At 37.5% G+C, this 23,635-nt stretch overlaps 1 long non-coding RNA gene across 1 annotated transcript; it reads right to left on the bottom strand.

Moving 5' to 3' along the window:
• Positions 1-997: 997 nt before the first annotated feature.
• On the bottom strand, positions 998-23,431 carry LOC124254676. The gene is made up of 3 exons (XR_006892519.1): positions 23,422-23,431; positions 22,191-22,196; positions 998-1,120 (listed from the first exon to the last, which is right to left on the bottom strand). It is a non-coding gene; the product is annotated as an uncharacterized LOC124254676 (long non-coding RNA).
• Positions 23,432-23,635: the final 204 nt, after the last annotated feature.

Raw genomic sequence — 23,635 nt, forward strand, 5'->3', positions numbered from 1 at the left:
AATTTGAACGAAATCGATGATAAGCTGAAGAAATAAAGATTTCATGTATAAAATTATAAATTGAGTCAGAATTTCAGTCACATAATTTCAAAATTAATGTTATTATTAGTATAGAATTATACATTTATCTTACTGGATTTGATTATTTTTTTTCAATACATTGAAATACGTTTAAGCTTGCAAAAAATTTAACTATATTTCTTTAAAAAAAATTCTTTAGATCTCACAAGATTACAAGGAGTGGTGTTGAGAGAGCCTTGGAAAATTATAGAGAAGGCTCAATGTCCTGCATGGAGAGATAAGACCTTATATTATTTCTTATTAGAGAAACATTTCTTGTCAAATCTCTTTATTCCATTACTGAAGAGGCCACAGGCCTATAGTACAAAATATAAAAACAATAATGACATACAATCACAATGTTTGCAAACATTATTTTCTTTGTTCAAAAGCATGGTGGATATACATACCAAGTTTACGAATATAAGTTGTATTATTAGAGTTCATTATCAAATTAAATTTAAACATGGTAGGATGTGAATAGTAATATTGTGGTAGATATTTTGTCCTTAAATCAGCAGAGAAAGGCCATACCAGCAAAAAGTGGAATTCATCTTCAATTACATTTAGTGCACAAAATTTGCACAATCTGTTCTCTGTTGAAATATTATGATATCTGCCCTTCTCGATCATAAGATCATGTGAAGAGCATCTAAATCTGGATAATGAAACGTGGAATTTTCTAAGATTGATATCGTGTAGGTATTGCTCTGTATGGAAAAAAGATTTAAAAGTACTGTAAAAAGTGGGTTTGGGCGACTGTATTAAAGATGAGTTCCAGGTCTGAATGTACATACCTTTTAATCTTTGCGATAAAGCATTATAAAATGACTTTGGGCTAATCTTTTGTGACAAAAATACTTCACTAAAACCACAATGATTTAGTAAATTTCTAACATTAGTTACCCAATTTGATTTTCCGTTGGTGTAAAACAAATACATCATGTTATAACATTTCTTAGGAAATCTTGATGCAGGCATATTCAAGAGCTTTACCCAGTATTTGATAACTTTTATCTGTGCTTCTAGATAAAGTGGGAAGCGACCGCATTCACCATTTCTTGTCATGTTATCTGTGAAAATTTGTGAGAAATGAATAATATGCTGACATGTATTTCTTGGATAATTACGATAATATAATTTGTTTCCTTGTTTTCCATAATTTCTATCTTTCACATGCTGCAATTGAATATTCCACAAATTGTAATTGTGTGTGCAGTGCTCCACGATATCTGTAAACACAAACATCCCATAACCTCCTGGACAAGACGGACTCCAAGATGGACAGAGACAGCCTCGTCAAGTTGTTCAGCCGCCAGCAGACGGTGTCAGATATCACCAACAAGTTTCAATCTTCATTTCTAGACATGGTACTCCATCTTATAATAATATTCACTAAATTTGGATTGTTTCTTAATTCATGTTTATCAATCGGACACTGAGAAAACTAGGACGTGATACTTCTCAAAGTTTCCTAAGGATCACAACTTTGAGTAATATATATCCCAGATAGCATTCAGACGTTGGCCCAACGTTGGCAATGGCTTTGCCAACATTGCCAACGTTGTACAATACGTCCGAATGCTATCTGGGATGTTTGTACCCACGCGTCATGGGTTTCCGTGGTATGAAGAAATTTACGACTATGAATATGGTCGCTGATAATGTCAAGTCATATAAACATATAACATAGTGTTAGACGACATACCATTGTATCATTTAATGTCAATAAAACACTTTTGTCATTCTGAAGTTCATTGTGGTCCGTATCGGACGACAGGCGGCCATTGTGCACAAACTCTGGTGACGTCATATGTTTCCGTGGTATTCCCTACAGATCAAGTTACGGGCGCACGGCACATGTCACAATCTCACACGTTGTCAGAAATAACGAAGTTGATAAATTGTAATACAGTCAATGATTTTGTAGAATTAACGCAATAGTCACATTTCTTCAGCATAAATTTCCAGTTCATAAAATATGTAGAGTTGATCAACGGGATACGTGACTTAAGAGATGACCCTATCGGGCTTCCATAGTTTAAAAACATGGGATTCCCTCCTTAGATCGCGTGATTGTTTTTATTGATTACATCAGCTAGCAAACGAGCAATGTTTGGAAAAATTTGAAGCTTAATAAGTCTATAGAAAATGTTTGTAAAGATCGCACAAAAAGTGCGTTGACATAAAGTTGCAAAAGTTTTTAATAGTTGATGACTGTACGTACGCAAATTGATGAAAGTCTGAGCATTTTTTGCTCAGACCCGTGACGATCGACTGATGAACGTAAACAATCGATAGATGGCGCAATTTGGTGAGTGGCTCGTGAGAAATTACATAAGAAAATACCACGGAAATGTAAGTAGCACGCAATCATATGACGGCTTGTATTAAGAATTCCATGACAATTTACATCTTAGTAATCATCAGGTAAAGATTCAAAGTATCGTTTGCTTTGATAACTTCTTTTTTATCATTTTAACATCGTCATCATCATCATCATCACCATGTTACTCAATATTAAATAAAAATGATTTCATACCGTCTTAAGATTAATTATGAAAACTATCATTAGCTGTAAGAATAGCACTCATAAAAGATTAACAGTAAATAATTTCTGATTTATGTGACAAAAGAAATCCTTCTTATAATACAAGACTTTGACCCTAATAAAAACAACGCTAATACTACTTCTGTATATATATATGATTAATTATTTACTTGTCACATCTTTGAAAAACTTGCAAAACACTTTCAACATCTTTGCATATAATAAAATATATATATTGAACTTGAATCTCTGATTAAAATTGAAATACAACAAAGAACAACTTTAGCACTATATGTACCCACTGTGTACGAGTCATCTTCATGAAGGGTGGAAATTCTTGTCAAATGACGTCAACATCAGCATTATCATCACCATTGTGAAACATATTAGGGGTGCGTAACTAAGTTCTTTATGTATGTATAATGCAGTTCTTTAGTCTTATTCAATTTCTTTATCTTTAGGTGATAATATTCCAGCTGAGCCTCCAATAATTTTAATTCCACTTCCTATCTGTCACGGGGACTGGAAGTTGTTGGACTGAGGTCGGAACAGGGACCGTAGCCGTAGCTGGAAATTGGCCGTAGCGGTACCCAGATAGCATTCTGACGTTGGCCCAACGTCACCACTTACGTTGGCCGCCAACGTTGGCCCAACGTAATCGTGACCGTCGGGGCAACGTTGGTTCAACGTTGGCCCAACATTGGCAAACAAACGTTGGCCCAACGTTGGATCAACGTCTGTTTCATTCCTCAATACCTCTTACCTACCCTGAAATGTTTGTACAAATCTCGCAATAATCTCACATAGCAAGCAATACATTCTTCAAGTTTAATTCACTCTCTCTGTCTTAGCTGGACACCTCTGGACAGCTTTATGTAGGCTCAAGAAAAATTTAAAGTGTTTCTGAATACAATTTGTTAAAATATTATGCATATTTCAAAACAATTTTCAAGTCTATATATATCACAAACGATATTAAAAAAATAGTTGATTTTTACATAGATAACCATTAGGCAACAGACCCTGGAAGAAATCCCAACACAATGATTTGAAACATTAAATGTTTTCTTGGCCTTACCCCAGACATTTAACACCAAGGGCAAGAGTGAGAGCAGCAAAATAGTCTCTGCATCTGATGCCCCACAATCCATTTTCTTGATCAGTTATAAGTTTGATTATGACAGCAACACAATGAACAAAAGATAAGTCTGGTTTAGATGATCTTAATTTATTTCTTAAATTACAAGTCAGGCCTTGGACTGAGTGGCAGGGCATCCTTATATTTTCAGTTATCAGATGAGGAGGAGACAGAAATAATCACAGGAAATTTTCATCTGTATACATGGTCTGTGCTTGTGTCTTGGCCTCTGAAAAAGAATTTATGACATAAACATCTAATGACTTCACAAGACATCTATTATTGATGCAAACAAACATTGGCTACTTTTTAAAACATTAATGGATATCTGGTGTCACTGAATCACCGGAGAAAATACTTAAATGATTTGGATATATCAAGTTTTAAAATTCAGTTTTTATTTAGATATTTTCATTCTGGAAGATGTTTCCATTTTTTTGCATTGTGCATACCTTTTTTATGGGTACAGCAGTTGGAATCACCACTCCATGTTCTGTACTTCAAATCAATATGCTGCCACAAACTGTAAACATCACCTGCAGAGAAACCACAAGTTATCACTTTCTTACTTTAACCAATGTAGATTAACCCCATTTCTTAAAAGAATGATGTAACTGGTGTCAGTTTAAGTAGATATGGTGATTACTGTAAAGCAGTAAATTTACCTTTCTATTGTATCTTACATTCTATTAAAACCGGTAATTCAAATATAGAATAAATGCAAAATAAAAACTGTTTTGTAATTATTCAGATGTTGGGCAAATTTGTAAAATAGCATAGATAAGATGATATCAGAAAATGTCGAAAACACAATGCAGTCGTATCAACTATATATGTTTGCAAACTGAAGCGACTTTGTTTCCATAGACATACGTGTTAATTCAGTTTAGCATAAATAATTTTCATTGATTTAATTTTTGTAAGATGCAAGTCAAATTTTGCACATTCGTGAGGAATCATCTTACCTATGATCACATAATTTCTGTTTATTTTTCTGCTGCTTATTTATCGAATGGCAACAATTATTTAAATAGTGGTCGGAAAATTGAACTGAAATTATGTGCGCAGAGCCTAGCTGATTTCACATTTGCCTGTCTGAGTGTCAAATTTTACAAAGATCCATGCTAAACTCACTTCATGAAACTTATTTATGCTGCACTGAAATAACATGTTAGCCTATGGATATTATGTGAAGTGTCCGAATATAACCGGCACGAGTCTGTACACGCCCAGACAGTGATCGAAAACTGAACTCGCGATTCGCTTACACAAGTGAAGCTCCGCACGTCGAGTACATGGAGACTGCTACTGTAACTGTAATATTTTTTTGCCGTTGCCACAATCAACCATCATATAACAAATGCCACATTCGGGATCATTCGGTGGTCATGTAGGTGGATGGACGGCTCGTGATCTCCGGACTGTATTTAAAAGTTAGATCCACACTACAGCGTATTTACGCGCGATACAGCGAGCAGGCGAGGGTTACTCGCCGACTTGTAAACTTTAAACTTATATGCACACTCGATCACAACCAACTAATTGATACTGACAAGCTCGATATTCTTTTGATGCTGGAATGCTGCATTTTCAAAGCCACCAGTGTGATCACATACATGTACTTATTGGGCTTGTCATGAATTTCCTTAGCCGAGAACCGCGATGTGGTCATTTAACATTCATGGCATGTTTTCAATTTCAAGTAAATAATCATTCACGTTGGTATCTCTGAATGAACCATGACTGTTTTTCGGTGGGCACAGTTTGGAAATAGAGTTGAACATAATAAAAACACAAAATGAAACACTTACCGCTATATATTCGAGGAAACCTGTACTCCGATGGCCAAGCTTGTTATCATGTCGCGTCGTCTGCTCGAAGAATCTGCGCGCCCTCTGGGAAAAACTAACAGTTTGGAGTAGCGTCCCTTGAATAAAATATCCGCGATGCTTCCCCGATGTTGGGCCAACGTCGGGCCAACGTATGAAATCCGACCGCGACGTTGCCAACCATTGCCAACGTTGCGCCAACGTCGGAATAGCCGTAGCTGGAAAGGGGCCGTAGCGGTACCTTGAACAGGGACCGTAGCTGGAACAGGGATCGTAGCTGTACCTGGAACACGGACCATGGCATGTACAGGGACCGTGGCTGGGACCAATGCTGGGACTTCCACATCCATAACATCGCGCTCATATGTACTGAAACGTGACATTAGTAACACGGAGGTGATCAGCAAACTTGTATCTTCTTGTACAAATACAAGAACGTTGAATGCCATCCAAATTCTAAGGGGGCAGTAACACAGTCTAAAGAATCATTATGAGTGAAATGACAATGATTTATGACATCTAAAAGTGTGCCCCCCTTTTTGATTATATGGTGTTGACAGTGGGTCTGTTGCAGATTTAGGAGTTCATTTCAAAGTTACACCACTTCACACAAGCTCACTGATTTTATTCTTTAATGAAAATAAATCTATATATTTACACAAAAGTGATATATTAGTTTCCTTGAAGGTTACTATTAATAACATTTGTTGTGCTCAAATCTTTTTTTTTGGAAAGTATTGTGGTAATGTGTGTTTAACGTTATATAATTTCAACATTTTAACAAAGCCTTTCGTAAAATAATTTCATTAGATTCAAGTAGGTACATGCTTTTGATGGGTAATGTACTGTACAGAGTAATGTACATGTGTAATGTTCATTTTGTCATAATATAGTGCACATATTAAATACATGAACCAAAGATCATGCATCATATCATCCTAGATATATTCTATAAGGTAATAAAACTTATTTTTTAATAATTGAACAATTTGGAACATTTGTCTTTAACCCTTTCAACACCGCAGGCCGCTTAAGCGGCCACAACGTTATGAGTCCCCAGACACCGCAGGCCGCTTAAGCGGCCAGGCAGTAGTCACGTCAAAATCAGACATAATTTCAGGAACCTACCTGACTTATGATTCATATATTATATCTATCACATTTCACAATGTCTGAAAACACTTATTAAATTTCAATTTATCATATATTATCAGCAGAATTAAAATTATAAACTATTTTTCGCAATGTTATTGAAAACAACGATTCTCGGACACATGCTTCGGCAGCGGGTCCACAATAACGTTGTCAAAGAGCAAAGTAAAGATGTTTCGAGGAATTCATTAAATAAATTGAATAAACTAATGAATAAAATCAACAATAGCATTCATAAAAGTTGTCAAACGTACATATAAAATTACTATTTCCATCTTTTTGTGCGATCATGTAATGTAAGTCAAGTCACTGACAACTGACATCTCGGCTCTCGCCGCCTCAATCTTCACGCTCGGACACGATGTTTAATGCGAAAATATGTACATGAAGCATTTTTGTCATAGGTCATAACCTAGCACGATACGTCCCCAATAGGTTCCATAATTTACGTATATGTAGCGATTTCTTGCTTAATATGTTCAAAATAGCGTTATTTTACCCAAAACTTTCGTCTAAATCTGGAGATTTTCGTTTACGAGGACGGTATCCATTGCCGTAATATGATTGGCTGCCTCATGTCACGTGTCTGATTTTGACCAATCACGACCCTTAAAGCAGACTGTAGCGAAAAGGCGTCATTAGAAACCAATTTTTATCCAATAAAATCGCTTCTTACAACTGTGAAAATACTCTCGGCAAGGGTTCAGTGATGTTGTTGAGGTTCAGAGCTTTCGAACGATACCCGACATCAAACGATTCGCCTCCCATGTTTTTCATACGAAGCTTCGAAAACGGAGGTATTTTCCGTTGTTATGTCATGTTACCGAGCGGAAAGCCACAGATATAGGGAAATAGGCGACCATACATATTATTTAAGAAATCTTTTATAATAATTTTCTGATTACGTAAAAATGAAAATATGAAAGAAAAAGGCACGGACATGTTATGACATGTCACAAATTGAAAATAATCGCGATAGTTTTTGCTTCCTTCGTGGTTTATCGGGAGGTTATAAATGTAAGCTTGCATTTTCATTAAAAAATTATTTTATTTAAGTTGTAGTTGTATTATTTGAATAATATTATAAAAATAAACGTCATATTTATTAACAGTAGGATTAGATCTTTTAAATGGTGTATGGGATGTAGTAGCAATAACGTTTTACAAGCTTATAATTTCCTTCATAAACATAGGCTTCATCTGTGACCTCAGAGTCTCTGGGAACTCGGTGTCATGGCACTAAATGCCTCTGGTTGACTGGTGTTGAAAGAGTTAATGATATGAATACCTAAGATTAATAAACTGCAACATGGATAAGTCAGTTGCATTGTCTAACCCACTTATTAACACGTTAGATTCGCCAAGAATGGATTCCACTGTCCTTGCCAGTGCTGAGAGGGGAGAAGTACTTGGACCTCCACCTGAAAAATATTATTTACAGAACTCATGTCACTAATTCAAAAAAATCATACTGCTCGAAGTTGTTGTAAATCAGACATGAGGTGATTGGATAGTGAAATGTAATTGAAAGTAATTGATACAAAAATCTATGCAATTGCATCTAATTATTAGCAAATTGAAGTTTCAAAATGTAATTTGTAATTGTCATTTAATTAACAAGACAAAGTGAGCACATCACGCCCCCAACTCGAGTTTGTCGATAGGGATAAGATTTGTTGGAGCCAAGATTGCGAATCGTTTGAGCAATGTAGCCATTAATATATCGGCGATTCCGAACCATTATTCTGGAAGACCACAAAGAGTGACAGGAGAAACTACTATGGTGATAAGATGAAGTGATATCTGCATGAAATGTGACAATCAAATAAAAGCATATAATGCGAATATTTGCTTAGATTTTATTTGTTTGATTAAATGTTTTTAAATGAATAAACATTACTTCAAATTGTTGATTTTAAGTTTTATATATGGCATTTGTCATACATTTCATGTTTGTGTGATTATATGTAATATTTCAAATTATTTTATCATCAATTACTGATTCATGTAAATCATTAATTGCAAATATCAAAATATTACCCCGAGGGACAAGATATGATATGGGTGTTTTTTCACTCCCAAAAGAAAAGGAAATATTATTCCTCAGAGAAATGGGTTTTGTTTTTCAAAATGATCTAACACTACTCCCTTGTGTTTCAAATATAAATGAAGTTATGGACTATCCATAAATAGTATGGGCAAATACACAAATATAGACAACAGTTATTGAATTATATAAAAAATCTTTATGATATTTACTTTCACGAGTGCACATGAATTCACTCTTCGGTGTGGTGAATATATTATGATATTTATCATAACTTTATTTTACTACTTAACTGGGAAATGAAATTGTTTCGAATAAAATGTGAAGAGTATGACCATGGGAATATGGTTTTTTCTGCTATTGATGTTTTGTCACAGGATTGTTAACTTTTTAAAAATAAATTATACTGTTTTATAAAAAAAAAATCAGGACCAAACACTATTTATAAGCTATTCCAATAGAAATGTATCGAACATATTTTTATATGATGCTCTTATAACATTAAGTTTTAGCTTTAAAATATTGTTTTCATGTGAGGATTTTGTTGCTTTGTTTTATGTTTGGACAAGAAACTTATAGTATTGATCAACAGAATACTTCATGTTCGTTTCCTAATTTTATTAACTAGAAAAACTGGATTATTAAAAAATGACTCAGACTCTTTATTTTCGTAGTTGATGGCCGTTAAGGCCTATAGTACAATGACGTGCTTAGTATGGGGAAATCATAATGCCTACTGTATTCTCATACACGTATACATATGAATGCTTGATGCCATATTTTACGTCAATTTATCCCACCTGTTGCTGCCATTTCTCGCCTGTAAGCTGTTATTTCCTGCCTTGAGTTCGAAAGTACATTGTACCAGTTTTCTCATCCTTGTCATTGGATCGAATTACATGAGGGAGGGTGCATTGATTCAGTGATTCACATCCCCGTCAACTTTTTTTCCTCTGATGTTATTCGAGAGAAAAGGTTGCCTCATTATTTATTGTTTTTACTGTACTAATAGGCCAGTAGAAAATCCCTGTTTTTTAGTTAACCTAGACATTTGCCATAACAAGCCAATTTGTTGACAAAAATGATTATCATGACCCTGTGTGTCTGTAATAAAAACCCAACCAAAATCAACCTTGGGGAAATATGTTAAATTTGTCATTAAAAAATTGTTACTTGAGCTCCGTGTGTATGTTTGACCTGTATGTAGTTGTCAGACAACTAGTACCGTTTTCAGTCACAACAAAGATGTCAGCCCCCAGGTGCTACCTCACCCAATTTGATTTCCAAAGGAAATGTCTTCAACTGAAAGCTGCATTACAGGTAACTATAAACTGTGTGGACACATTTATTATATTATATGAAGAAAATTTCGTCTTTAGGTATAATTCTAGCATGATAAAACTCAAGGGCTGTCCTATGTGCATTTAGACTACATATACATGTGATGTCATTTTTTTCAATCTAGTTGGAACTGTTTAACTAAGCATGATCTTGTTGATGCTATTTTAAAGTGAGAAACATAATAATATGATCTGCTCACTAAATAAAATCAAAATAATAGAAAAATAATGTATTATTATCAAAAATATGTTCACTACATCGTCTGCTAGAGGAAGTGTCATATACTACTTTCCCACAGGCAAATTACATGTGTCAAAGACCCTATGCTGAAATCTTCAGAAATATACATAATTTTTTCAAACAATTTAAATAAACATTTTTAGAAGTACATTAGCAGTATTCAAATCCTTGTTATTTTGTTGTTGTTGTTGTAATTTATCCCTTTTATATTTATATAAAATGGGATGTATTTTTTAAAAATCATATGTTGTTTTGAACTAATGTAAAGTAAACATAGCAAATATCTGTAATGAATATTTTTTTAAATCCTGCCGAAAAATTTTAATCTCACAGAAATCACTGATTTTCAGCAGTTATTTTTAGGCAGTCAAATTTAAAAATTAATAATGGTACAATTTGAATAGGGTGAGATCTTTCACAAATGCATTTATTTATTTTTAACAATATGGAGATATTCAATAGTGAAGTTTTCTTTTGCTATTTTATCTTCATTTAATTTTCTGAAGTATCTCATACTAAATAAATCAGAAGAAAGCTATTAAAAATAAAAAAATATAACTGATGTATCATCAAAACATTTCATTCTTTATTCTTGTCTTTCAGAAAGCACAGACACATCTTGTGTGATCTGTAACTAGGAGAAAGGGAATGTCAAGCTTTCACAAAAGGGAATTTCATCTCTAATTGCTGCTTCGGAGAAGAGATGATTTACATGAAAGGTTATTGAAGGGCAAATTATATTTTTTGCATGAGAAATGTCGGAAAGGGTATACTGCTTCAAAAAACGTCAAAAATGCTGTTTGTAAAAATGTGACTCATTCAACCTCACATGTTTTGAGGACTCTGCACTCTAACTTTGACTAGGAAACCCACTGCTTAATTTGTGCTGAGCAAATTATCTGATGGATTAAAACGCCACCCTGATAGATGTTCTGCGATAAGCTGTATTGAGATAGCAAGCTCAATTGAGAAAAAGAGCAAACTTCAAAAAACAATACTTGAAACTTGCGAAAAGAGACTTGATGAACATGCATTGCAAATTAAGGCAAGAATCGTTTGTGCAGTTGATCTCCCGGCTGTTGAAGCCAAGTATCACATACACTGTATGCAGCGGTTTCTCACAGGCAGAGGTGGAGGAGAGTCCAGTACTAAATATAATGACACGGTAAACTGCAATGCATTCCAGCGTTTATTTGACTGATTGTCAAGGAATCCTCTAAGTCAGTTCACAATATATGATCTGCAGGAGAAAATGAGTTTGTATCTTCCTGATGATGTTCAGCCTTACAGTGTCAAACATCTCAAGCGTCGACTTCTTGAATATTATGGTGGAGATCTGACAATATCAGAAACAGTTGGCAAAGCTAATGTTGTGACATTTGTGAAAAATGCATGATCTATTTTACAGGATTCATACAGTTTGGAAGATAATACCCTGGATGATGAGATCAAGCAGGAACAAAGATTGGGACGTCATGTCAGGACTTCAATAGAAAACATCATCAGATGTGTTTTATCCATCCCCGCAAGACATAAACATAACTGAACTTGAAAAAGACATTCCTACAGTCCTTTTCAATTTTGTAAAAAGTATGATGGGAAAACCAAACTCAATTTCGGCCGCAGAAAAACAACACCTGGAAATAGTTTCACTTTGTCATGTGCTTATGCAAGCTTCAACTCCAAAGCCTTATTTGTCACCCTTGCTTCTTTCTACTGGTATTTTTGTTCATCAGACTACAAGGTCAAAGATCCTACTGAATGTCCTGTCTGCTCTTGGACTCACCGTATCTTATGACCATGTTATGGATTTTGAAAAGTCAGCTGTTTCCAGTGAAACTATAGATGACCTTCCGGCTGGAATCTCCTCTATAGACACAGGTGGCGGATTTTGTCAATGGATTGCAGATAATTTTGACCATAATGAGGACACTCTCACAGGACAAGGATCAACACATGTCATGGGCGTCATTGCATGCCAAACCCACCTTCAGAGCATATAGATTGGTAATTAAACGGCAGAAGAAAACCGCTGATGCTAGTGCTAGTGCTGGTGATTTTGGGGACATTATTAGGCCATACCTACCATCTAAGGAAAACATCATGTCGAAGGTTGTATTTGAGAAAATGGAACCTATATGTGTGTCTTTGTTTGAAAAATACATGCAACAGGACACCCTGTTGATGTTTGCAAGTACTATCAAGCTGGCAGAAGTGACTCATGGTGAATCATGGTTCTGCCATTGTGTACCATCCAATGATTCCTTTGAACCCTCAGACAAATAAAGCAGTTTATAGTACCATGTCATGACAAGTGCCTTCATTTCAGTGCCTATGTCAAGAATTATATGTAATGACAGGAAGATATCAAAAGACAAAATGTTTTCTACTTTTATGCAGACATTTTTGTTCTGAAAAAACATCAATAGATATGCTATGTTGAAGTTAGTATGGCAGCCATCTTGGACTATGTCAGTTTTCTCTGTAATTTTAATCCCAAAGAAAATTTCAGAAAAATATTTTGTAAATTGTATGAAAATTTAAAATAATACTTCAGTAGTAAAATTATGAAAAAAGTGTGCAATGTATAAGGTAATTGCTTCTCAAGAAAATCTTCAACGATTTTCTTTCAGTTTTCAGCCTTTTCTCACAAAAATAAACTTTAATAGGTAGTGTCATTATCTGGTTCAATCTTATAATACAGCATGCTAATTGAGTAACCAAATACAATCATCTTAATGATGAATTAAATATATACATATTTATTTAGAAAAGTTTAACAATTTTCTCTCATTTTTAATGCTTTTTGCCTCAAAATGACAACTTCCCCAGGGTTGATTTGGGTTGTTTTTTTTATGGTGTATACACATTACTGTTTGAGCCATTTGAACATAAAACTTGCTTGTTATCGCAAATGTCCAGGTTCTTCGACAATTCTACTGGCCTATAACTAAACAAGCGACATACATTCGTCGCTTGTCGAGTTAGGTTTCCTGTTTCCCTACTTGGCGTTCATTTTGTGCTCATCAAGCAGAAACCAATGATTGTCGTCTGCTAAGTTGCACGACACAACTTGGAGATATAGATTTATTTATAAACACTTGTTTTAGGATAACATAACTTGATTTACCTACCTTTTCAATCAATTTCTTTTTGTCAGGAAGCTCCTCTTCCGGTAACCGTACGTAAACAAACTAAACTCGTTTCAGTCTGGTATTCAACTCGTCCTTAAATGTCAGTCCAAACGCCACCATCGACTGGACGTCAACGCGTATGCTAATTATACCTTCAGGGAATCCCCTGGCTACAGCACTAAGCATTTTCTCCACACACAACGCCCATTCCTAGTTAAAGAATAATCCTTAAGAGTCACATTTAGCTAAGTTTTTCTTTAGGTAATCTTAGAGCAAAACTAAGAATTTTCATAGATTTTATATATACGGCCCCAGGACCTCATCTTTGCTCCAAATTTGGCTTTCTTCACATAGAGATCTGCGGCCGCCATATTTTTCACAATGATCACCGGGATACCCAACGAAAGCGATCTTCACAGATTTTTGTTAAGAGGTCAACCGGATGTCTGAAAATATCTCGGATTTACCGTACCCCGATAATAACTTGGTTTTTCTTTTAAAATAAGCTATGTTACGCATACGGTCAAAATCGACCTTACAGGGAGAGTTAGGGCAGAATTGAAGTGACGAAGAGGGTTAGGGTTGAATGTCATTCATTTGTCAGTAGAAAGGGTACCTTTGGGGTTAGAAGTGTAAACACGGTTATCTTTCGGCTTTGTTTTGGCTTGTATTTGAGGGAAACAGGTGGGTCTAGGGTTAGAGTTAACATGGAGCAAACGGGTAGGGTCAGGGCAAAACTGAGCTTACGGGGAGGGTAAGGGGGCTAGCTAGGGCTAAGGTGTTAAGTAGGGTAAGGTTTGTTTTATTGGTTTTGGTGGCATTTGGGACGGTATGCAAGCGATTGTGCACGGACGTTGGGATGGGTTAGAGTTGATATAGAGGTAAGGGGTTTGGTTAGGTCAAAATCGAGCTTACGGGGAGGGTTAGGACAAAATCGAGGTGACGAGGAGGGTTAGGGTTGAATGTCATTCATTTGTCAGTAGAAAGGGTACCTTTGGGACTAGAAATGTAAAAACGATTATCGTTCGGCTTTGTTTTGGCTTGTATTTGAGGGAAACAGGTGGGCCTAGGGTTAGAGTTGACATGGAGCAAACGGGTAGGGTCAGGGCAAAATTGAGCTTACGGGGAGGGTTAGGGGGCTAGCTAGGGCTAAGGTGTTAAGTAGGGCTAGGGTGGTTTTAATTTTAGTGCTTTATCATTGGTTTTTGTGGCATTTGGGACGGTATGCAAGCGATTGTGCACGGACGATGAGATGGGTTAGAGTTGACATGATTGTAAGGGTTGGGGTTTAGTCAAAATCGAGCTTATGTGGAGGATTAGGGCTAGAGTCAATAGGCTAGCTAGGGGTAAGGTTTTACGTAGGGCTTCTTTGGATTAATGTTTTTCTTATTGGTTTTGGTGGCATTTTGGGATGTATGCACGCGATGGTGCACGGACGTTGGGATGGGTTAAAGTTGACATGGAGGTAACGGGTGTGGATTGGGCAAAATGGAGTTCTCTGGGTTTGTCAGGGCTACAATGAGCTTACGGGGAGGGTTAGGGTTAATGGGTTAAATAGGGCAATCGTGTTAAGTAGGGTAAGGAAGGTTTTAGTGTTCGTTTTATTGGTTTTAGTGGCATTTGGGACGGTTTGCACGCGATTTTGCACTGACGATGAGATGGGTTAGAGTTGATAAGGAGGTAAGTGGTGTGGTTAGGTCAAAATCGAGCTTACGGGGAGGGCTAGGGTTAGGGGGTTGGCTAGTGCTAAGGTGTTAAGTAGGGTAAGGTTGGATTTAGTGTTTTTTTTGTATTGGTTTTGGTGGGATTTGGGTCGGTATTCACGCGATGGTGCACGGACGTTGGGGTGGGTTAGATTTGACATGGACATACTTTGCCCGCACTGTCCATGGACTTGGGTGCAATCGATTGTGCACGGACGAGGGGATGGGTTAGAGTTGATTTAGAGGTAAGGGGATTGGTTAGGTCAAAATCGACCTTAAGTGGAGGGTTAAGTCAAAATCGAGCTGACAAAGAGGGTTAGGGTTGAATGTCATTCATTTGTCCGTAGAAAGGGTACCTTTGGGGTTAGACGTGTAAAAACGATTACCGTTCGGCTTTGTTTTGGCTTGTATTTGAGGGAAACAGGTGGGTCTAGGGTTAGAGTTAACATGGAGCAAACGGGTAGGGTCAGGGCAACATTGAGCTTACGGGGAGGGTTAGGGCTAGGGTTAGGGGGCTAGCTAGGGCTAAGGTGTTAAGTAGGGCTAGGTTGGCTTCAGTGCTTTTTTATTGGTTTGGCGGGCGGTATGCACGCGATTGTGCACGGGCGTTGGGATTGGTTAGAGTTGACATGGATCTAACGGGTGTGGTTTAGGCAAAATGACGCTTACGGGCAGGGTTAGGGGGTTAGCTAGGGCTAAGGTATTAAGAAGGGTCAGGTTGGTTTTTAGTGTTTCTTTTATTTGTTTTGATGGCATCTGGGTCGGTATGCACGCGGTGGTGCACGGACGTTGGGGTGGGTTAGAGTTGACATAGAGGTAAGCAGTGTGGTTAAGTTTGGATGAAATTGGAATGACATATTCTAGAAGAGAACATATCTTGCACTGTCTAATTCTAGGATAAGAAAACTTATCACAAACAATATTTAGAAAGTGTGGTGGATGCACTATAGTAGTTAGTTTTGATGCTGTTTTGTTAAATTTGTTAATATAATTTGTTTGATATTTTTCTGGCTAAGTTGGGGTTGAATGTCATCTATTTGTCAGTGGAAAGAGTTCTGCACCGAAGTAAACAGATGTTGGTTTGGTTTGTTTTAGCTTGGGTCAGCGCGCCGAATACACCTGGACAATGACGTCCATAAAGAAAGATAAAGATATAGCTTCCATTATCGTGAATACATTTATAAAGAAGTTTGGTTAGCGTTCGTGTGGGGGATTTCCCATTGGTTTTATTATTTTGTTTCTGTTTTGTGGCATTAAATGTCAGACATAATTATTTTCCCTTTTTATTCCTTTTATTTATGGGGAATAGGACCTGCTTCTTTCCCATGAGGTAGCAGGGCGTGGTGACAAGCGGTAAGTCAATTAATCAGTTAAGTCTGACATACAGGCTCTAAAAAGAGTGATAGGTATTTACCCCTAGAATCAAACGGGTCTTTGCCAGAACTTTTATCCACATTTTGAAACTGAGTCAACAAAAGGCCAATGTAAAGTCAGCATTCACCAAAGCTAAAAACAAGTTGCACAGTATGCTTGAATCACATAAGAGATGGCATAGATAAAGTGAATGAAAGTCAGGTGGAAGCAGTCAATGTTATGACAATACTCACTTTAGCGTTCTATGCAAAAATCAGCAAGGTGAAAATGTTACTGTAACGCCAAACAGGGGAGGGTATGCTATTCGATGCTCAGAGTCACTAAAATATGTACCCTTGTGCATGCGAAAGTACAAGTGTAGAATTTACATAGTCTGATTGATAACCTGGTAGTGGGAGTTTGTTTACAAAACATGTCTAAATTCCGCACCCTAATTTGCATTACACTAACGAGTTCACTTGTTACTCCAAGAATATATATTGCTGATAAGTGATAAATGTAGGGAATACGTGTTAAGAAAATTAACTTGTGATATGTAAACTATTGTGTTCAGTTTAATTCGCTTGAAAATAAGACTTCTGTGCTTCGCGTCTAGATCATAGAAAACGTCAGCCATATTAACAATACAATGTACTTGTTCCTGATTGGTCAGTTCCTGGGAGACCGCCCTTTAACCTCTGACCCGACATTCCTTGCATATATAATTAGCTAGGTGACGTTTACTAATGGCTAGAGGGGCAGTGGGGAAGCCTAGTGGTTAAGGCGTCCGCTAGACCCTGGTTCGAATCCCCACATGGGCACAATGTGTGATGCCAATTTTGGGTGTCCCCCGCCGTGGTATTGCTGGAATATTGCTCACAGCGGCGTAAAACCATACTCACTCACTCACTAATGGCTAGACTTGGCATTGGTTTCTGAACCCGCGGAACTTATACTTTCCATAACTCTGAAACTTTTGGAACAACAACTAGAAACTTTGTGTAAAAACGTACAAGATGCATTTCAACAACAATAATAATTTATTAATACAGTAACATATCTACATATATACACTTTAAAAGACACCTAGAAAAATACTCTAAATCGGTGTATCCCGATCGTGACGACCTATAGTACCAACTGACTGCTAACCCTAATTAGAAATTCCCCAAATTCATTATTATTAATTCTTATAAGTCCTGGTTAACATTTACAAATTACTTATATAAAATATACTGAGTCCTGGTGAATGTTCTGCCATCCTCACCTCTTTACTTTGTTTCGATTTCTGCGTATAGATGTATAGCTGCTTAAAGCTTCCAAGAAATGCAGGCAGATTTACGGTAGCGTCTCCCTTTTATTCTTAATTACAATAACGTCACAATCGAAATGCACCCTGTGCAGTGACCACGTGACCATGCGAGAGATTCGTAAACAAAGATGGCGGCACCAATAAAACAACCTGTCATCCCTAGGCTGTTTGACGATTCTAACAACTATAGGGCGTACGCACATATTGTATTCTGACCGTAAGGTAATAAATGTATTCTCTATATACTTGAGAAATAGTTTAAAGATGTACAATCGCTTCCTAATGTCATAATCTAACCTAGGACTCTACCGGAAGTATGATGGACATTCGATTCGACAGTTACGTGCAGAATGACCAGTACGTTTTAGAATAATCTAATGATACCCTATTGCGCTTCATTACTAAAACTGAACAAGAGATTTGTCATCTTGAAGACGAAACTAATCATGGGCGGATCCAGTAATTTTGAAAGGAGGGGGTTCAGAAGATTGCCAAGTCACCAAAGAAGGTGAAGGCTGCAGCCAAGTCCAAGAAGGTTTTTGCTCCAGCAACGCAAAAAAACCCTTCAATGTGATCTTAATTCATTTTCAAAGAAAAGAAGGGGGGTGGTGGTGGTTTCGAACCCCCTGAAACCCCCCTCTGGATCCGCCAATGCTTATGCTACAATTGACCAGGCGCAAGTTCACTTACTGTAGATAGTAAATTGTTTAAATGCAGATGCAACGTACATGTCAAGTGGGAGACGCTCTAGATTGTTTAAATGTGAGCAACAGTCTGCACAATGTGAAACAAGTGTTCACAACACAGCTACTAATAAACACTGTGTTCAAAGCCAACCACAGAAAGACGCACGTTGTTATGAAGGAGAATCGCACAGTCATGCAATAGAGAACGATTTGTGGAAACAACTTAAACGTGTTTCTATCCCCTTATTTTCTTGTGATATAAATTCTTACGAAAGTTGGAATACTTCGTTTCCATGAACCATGAACTAAAGGACGTTTGATGATCCTGCGTATTGATTCCTGGTTAACAAAACCGTTAACCGGAAATCAGTCCGTGAGAGAACAATGTGTGAAACCAATAAACAAGGACGTAATTAACGTTTGTCTTCTAAAATTGACTTAGTAAACATATTCGCACCAAAGCCCCAAGAGATGTATGGCATTTTCTATGTATAATACCTGTACATTCATATGACAACAGTCAACTTGGAAGTTTTGCGAAAAGTTGCAGAATGCCCTCTTATTGTCATAGACATTCCCGGGTATAACCCTTTATCTTATCATCATGTGAAATACTTTAATTTCATTGGTCAATGACGCTTTAACAAGTGGAGGGTGACAACTGGAAAAATTATTACCTGCTGCCACGGTAACAGCCAAACTCTCCTCCGAGAAGCTGTTTCGAAAACCACACGATTGGCTGTTTTCGAGTTTACCCACTTTCACAGCGTTATTTAAACTATTTTATACATTGGGTCGTTTGCACACTCAACATAAACATAATTAACCATTTTTATAGCAGTTTTAAACTTAAAGTCCAGTCGACATGCAGACGCCATTTTGTTTATATGTCATATAGTCGGTAGCGATCTTTAAAATATAAAATGATATTTTGGGCTCAGGGAACATAAACAAACATCGAGGGTACATCAACCCATGCCCCTCTCGTGACCAGTGAACAACTTATAATATCCGGGTGTGTCGCAACGTGATGCTCGCCATATAAGAGCTGGTACCACACAGTCACTTCGACAAATACAACGTACAAGAAACGCACGATGTCCACTACGGTCTTTAATGTTTTAATGTTTGTGTATTTGTATGGCGCGCGTCTCTTGATAGGGAAATCAAGTGAAGTCCAAGGACACAGCTGTGGTATAAAAGATCAGGGCTGAAAGTCATTCCGATTTCAGTTTTCCAGAATTTGGCCATAAACTATGACAGCACAACACTTATTGCGTTTTTGAATAAGTGTTTATAATCATTGCTTGGTTACGGAACACGTAAACGGAACACGTAAAATGTGTGAAAACTAGTATGCAATCTCATAAAAGTCAGATCTTAATACTCTCTATCACGAATCAATCCGTCTTCAGCAACCCATGCATCAGGTGATCGTGCTCGCTGACTTGGTTGACACAATCATGTCATCGTATCCCAGTTGCGTAGATCGATGCTCATGCTATTGATCACGGGATTGTCTTGTCCACACTCGAGTATTTACAAACAGCTGCCATATAGCTGGAATATTGCTGAGTGTGGCGTTACATAACAAACAGGAAACCTATCACGAATCCTGCAACGTCGAAATGGCTCAGTACTGTACTTTTTATTTCTTCTGATTTATTCAGAGGCAAGTTGAAAAACAAGTTCGTGTGTTTTTCTCATGGATGTGTTGCACAATACTATTTGCCAACATCAATGGATTAGAAGCCAGTGTTTAGTTAGTGAGTGAGGTTTTACGTCGCTTTTAGCAATATTCCAACAATATCACAGCCCAGAAATGGGCTTCACACATTGTACCATGTGGATAATCGAAACCAGGGTCCCGATCCACAAAGCGTTCGTAGCGCTACGACATTCGTAAGCCTGTGATAAACTATAGAGTTACGACAGGTCGTAACGTTACGAACGCTTTGTGGATCGGGACCCGGGTCTTTGGCGTGACGAGCGAACGCTTTAACTACTGGGATACCCAACCGCCCCTCCAGTGTTTATCAAAGCTTACATACTGATGTATATGAGGTCGTATGAATCGAAGAACACTCTTAACAGCCAGTCTAGCACCTCTTTCACGAAACGTTTAGGTTTCACTGAGAAAATACCCTAACACGTGAAATACGTGTTTACATTTACGTAAGTTTCCATGGATGTGCTGTTATCGAGTGTCTGTAGTCAGCGAGCGCACCGATGGTAGTTTCTGTTTGTGGTGTGCAAAACAGTGTGGAAACAGCTTGTCCGTTTCTATTTCAGAATAAGTGCGTTTGTTCACATACACGGGAAATGTGGTAACGTGAGACAATACCTTCAATGTGGTCACGAGAGCAGAACCCTCTCGAGCAGAATGACAGGAACAGGCGAGCAGTGCCGAGTAAGCTCGGAGTTTATTAGCTATCGTTTCCACGTTGTGCTATATGGTCGACGTACCCGCCCCAGCGACGGTTGCAGCCTATGGGGAGGATTCGTAATACAACAAAAAGACATGGAATCTGGACCTGTGAAACGTAAGAGATTTCTCACAGTGAAATGTACAATCTCGCCCACCTGTTAGATTGTCACCAAATTTTGTAACATTTTCTAATTTTGAGTCGAGATTATTGTCAAATTAATCATCAAAGCATAGCCTTACGCACGCACGCACTCCACTTAAAAGACGTACTGCTACCGTGTACAATATCAACGATTACATGGTTATACAAGTATTTACAATCATCTGATAAAGGAAAATACCAAATTAGGGAGCGTTTATAATTGATGGCTAGGCAGGGTGATGATGATTTTTATAGAGAAGCATGTACAATGCGAATGATCCCTCCTAGAATTTATGTGCAAAGTAAGTGATACAAAATGAATGAGCCCCCCCCCGAACAAAACAAAAGGGTGACCTTCCTTTAAATCACCAGCTCATATCATCAACACCCCAGCAAACCCCCTTTTTTTTCTAGCCAAACATCATGAACGGTCCCTTTTAGACTGAATCATTAAGACACTACAACGTGGTCAGTTGTTTTGCCCCCATGTATTCGCATAAAGTGGTTGCCCTACGGGCGAGATATTGATACTGTTAAATATTGAATGTTTGTGCAAAGATACGTGTAAGCATACTTTCATACATTTTACAACTCCCGACTCATGAGTTCTGAGATAGAGTAAATATTCTCGCCCATGGACCAGTTCTATTCGCCCGTGGGCGAGATATGTTCAATAACACACTAAATTAGCCTAATTAAAATAGATGAAATAGTGTTTTGTGTCATGATACAGAAAAACACATTATATTTCATGCATTTTCATTCTGAGTAAATATTCCCGCCCATGGACTTTCCCTTGGGCGAGGTTGTTTAAATTGTCAAAAATATGTGTTTTACGCTTATTCATCCTCTGCTTTTTGAATGATAATATCATGTTGAATTTTGTCAAATGGGCACCTGGCCACAGCGAGTAGAGTGTCTGGACACATGGGTTTTGGTATTGGCATATGCTTCATTCCGAGAGGGGAAAAATAATCTATCCTTGTAAACAGTATCTGAACATCAGCATCAAGCCATAACACAAAAAGTCCACTTATCTTCAGAACTTTCATACATATTTATATCTGGGAGGACATCATTCTTCAACGAAACGAGGTTACAGTCTGAGAAATGGAGACTGCGGGTAATATTTCACAACAGCTAAATCTAATTACAGGATATGATATGTTCCACCGATAAAACAGTCCTAACCGTGTGTTCCACTATGACTGTAAAGCGACAAAACGCTTTCTTTAATCAAAAGAAATCATTACAAAAAAGAGAGAAATAAATCTGGTGTAGTTCGTAATTTTGGGATAATAATAGTCCAGGCGGATCTGGGATTCGAACCCACGATCAGCGGATCCTGATGGTTTGAGGTAAGTTATTTCATACATGCATTTCAACTGTAAATGACAAAGGCAATGCTGCTCACGCAATGGGTTCTTTATGCCTCTATGTAAAGCATTAACTCAAGTGCGCCCATCAGCCAAGGTTGGAATTGTTCCATGTCCGATGTTTAGGAGAATTTGTGTCCGTTCCACAGCAAAACAATCACTGGGATCGATTATAAGCTCAGTTGTATTAGAGACACATGTGTAATGACGCATGTGATTCACAAACAAACGCATTTATTTGTGGGAACCATTGACTGATCTGCAGGTGGCGTCGTATTTCGCTTATTTCGTTTGTTTCGGATGATTGACTACTTTTCTTATGTGTCTGGCTGATAAAAGAGTCAACCGGGCTTGATGTATGTGAATGTGGCCATATTGGCTTAGTTTCTGTAGAATATTGCTATTTGTAATAATTGTAATGATTTACAACAAGTGTATGAGGATATAGAAACTATATTTGTAACTTCTATTAACGATCCTCAATAATGATAAATATGCCTTATCGTGATTTGAAACAAGAACAATTCCACTGAACCCCCTCCTTGAGGTACGTAAAGATTGACCGCCTCCGTGGTGTAGTGGTTAGAGCGTCCGCGACCGCTTCATACCAAAAAGACGTTAAAATATGGTACTTGTTGGTCCCTGCCTGCCTGGGCGAAATATTCTCAAGCACGACGTAAAACCCAATTTCACCTCACCTCAACACGTAAAGATTAATATCGACATCAGGGCCCCGTTTTACAAATACTACGACTGTCGTAACTCCCCGGTTTAAGAAATACTTACGATACACATACCACTGCTATCGCTGTGTGAAACGGGGACCCGGCAATGAAGATGTATTACTTGAATACCTCGATTATCCACCCGCCATTATGACTTTCCTTTATGATGCAGAGTAAAATCAGCTAAGCAAACCTTTCAACTACGTCCTGTTTGATTAACACGGCTTTAAAAATGGCCAATCACATTTCACAATAGTGTTTACAGGTATTTCTGTATGGGGTAAATGGCACAAATAATCAACTCTGTATCGTATCACAAAAGGGAATAACTAGTAGTATAGGGACACCATATTCGGCTGCAGGTGCACTCAGTGTCGTAGATACAACTTTACGTTGAAATAAGTCGAAGGCGCTCTGT

This window comes from Haliotis rubra, unplaced genomic scaffold (genome assembly GCF_003918875.1).
Source record: "Haliotis rubra isolate DU_JTF1 unplaced genomic scaffold, ASM391887v1 Scf58, whole genome shotgun sequence".
Classification (NCBI taxonomy): domain Eukaryota; kingdom Metazoa; phylum Mollusca; class Gastropoda; order Lepetellida; family Haliotidae; genus Haliotis; species Haliotis rubra.